We start from the raw sequence: 2,135 nt of genomic DNA, 5'->3' as shown, positions 1-2,135 counted from the left end.
TGATAAATGGACTTTTAAAACAACTGAATTTTATGGAAAATGAAGAGAAAATAAATTAGACCCATGTTAAATAAAAGATCAGCTAAATGTCTAATGTTAAGGATATGAGATCCATAGATAAACTTTGACTCCACAGTCTTTTTAAGAAGTTGTAGTCCTGCCCTAACCAGTTTGGCTCAGTGGATAGAGCTTCAGTCTGTGGACTGAAGGGTCCCAGGTTCCAATCTAGTCAAGGGAATGTATCTTGGTTGCGGGCACATCCCCAGTAGGGGGTGTTCAGGAGGCAGCTTATTGATGTTTCTCTCTCATCGATGTTTCTAACTCTCTGTCCCTCTTCCTTTCTCTCTATAAAAAAAATCAATAAAATATAGTTTTAAAAGAATAGGTATAGGAACGCTCTTAAAAATTTTAAAAAAAAAGAAGTCGAAGTCCTTCAAACAATGTTGCTATGAACTGATCCAGAGCATAACAACATATAGGAAAGCTTAACAAGGGTGGTGATCAGGGATACATTTCCTTGGTGCTGCTTTGATGATGTCACCCACATGCAGCGTCCCATCTACTGCTTCAGCTGCACTCAGATGAACCTGCCATTTCACTTGGACACTGTGATGCCCAGCACTGCCATCACCAACAGCACCTTCCTTCATATCCAGTCCAGCAGTTGTATTGCCTTCGTGATGGGCCGCTCAGAGCTGTGCCACCAGATCTGCATTGTCACAGCCTGCGTTACCAGCTCTAACAGTAGGCAACATCCTCAATGCTTGAGCATAAGACTCCATTGCAACAGCTTCTTTACCTGGTGTTTTATTGGCAGCTGTGACACAGAATGAGCCATCAGAAGCTTAGAACAGCTTCCTCCATAAACTGTTCTAGAAGCCTTCACAGTATGTGCAAGAACACAAAGAGCATCATGCAAAGATCTTTCTGCTTCATCTAAAATGTGCTGAGTGGCACCATGAAGAACAATAGTGTAAGCCTCATCAAGGGCTACCACAGAAACGTGAATGAGTGTGTCTTCTCCAATCATCACTTCTTCAATGATCTTGCAACTTCCAAGCTTCACTAGTTCTGAGAAGTCAAAGATAGAGGCAATTTCACCACCTGTGACAAGAGCCAGGCATTCTACATGTTCAATAGCCATACCACAGCAACCCCCAAAAGCAGCTCAGGATAATTAGAAATTTATTGCTTGTTAATAAAGCAATTTATCCCATGCTTAAGAATACATTCAACTTTCTCCTTCATTTTTTTTCCTTTTCCGCTTGTTTTATTTTAGCAACCTTTGCTGTAGAATCAACCCTTACAGGGGAACCAAATATCTTTATTTTGTCTGTGTTCATACCAGTATTTGCAATAAGAATTATAGCATTTTAAATTTATTTTGGTTGATTAACTCCATTTTTTATCCAACAGAAAGCCTTTATCTAAATAAGAATCCACCAGATTTCCTCCTAGATTGTTGATGACATGAATTGCCTCCAGATTACCAGAGCCCTTCAATCAGAGAACAGCTTCTAGAGCTAACTTTGTAGAGTAATCTTTGTGATGAGGAAGAAGTTTGAAGGATAATGTTGTTCCTGCAATGTTCACTACTTCTTGCGGGATTTATCTTAATCAGAACCATGATCAACTGCTGAACTGAACAGAGCCTGTCTTGCTGCCTTTGTGGCTACTCTCCAACCTGCAATGATGGTCTGAAGATGAGTCTTTTTTGAAATTAAATATTCTGCTTCCCTTAGTCATCTGCTGCTAAAATGGGAACAGAGGTAGTGCCGTCTCCAATATCATCATCCTGAACCCTTGAGATATAAACTAACACTTTAGCTCTTGGATTATCAATACCGATGTTCTTTAGAGGATAGTTGGTCACCATAAGAGAGGCATCTCATTCACTGCTTCCCAGAATTGTGTCCATGCCTTTGGGTCCCAAGGTGCTCTAGACCAAGTCTCCTATAGCGATGGACTAATACAGGAAGACAGGCGAGCTGTCTCTGCTCTCTCTTCATGTTGACAGGTATCAGGAAAGCCATGGTTCCAAAGAGATGGCCACTCATGCTTCTCCCTCTCAGCTCACAGCCTGGATTCCAGGGGAGAGAAGATGGATGTGACACCAGAGGCTCTTGGCAGGGAGT

General features: G+C 41.4%; 1 pseudogene; it reads right to left on the bottom strand.

Annotated features, from left to right (window-relative positions):
- Positions 1-485: 485 nt before the first annotated feature.
- LOC138999193 (T-complex protein 1 subunit beta pseudogene) lies at positions 486-1,933 on the bottom strand (annotated as a pseudogene).
- Positions 1,934-2,135: the final 202 nt, after the last annotated feature.

Source organism: Myotis yumanensis, unplaced genomic scaffold (genome assembly GCF_028538775.1).
Source record: "Myotis yumanensis isolate MYYU_CA2020_CCGP unplaced genomic scaffold, mMyoYum1.0.hap1 SCAF_22, whole genome shotgun sequence".
Lineage (NCBI taxonomy): Eukaryota > Metazoa > Chordata > Mammalia > Chiroptera > Vespertilionidae > Myotis > Myotis yumanensis.
This window is presented reverse-complemented; position numbering and strand designations above follow the sequence as displayed.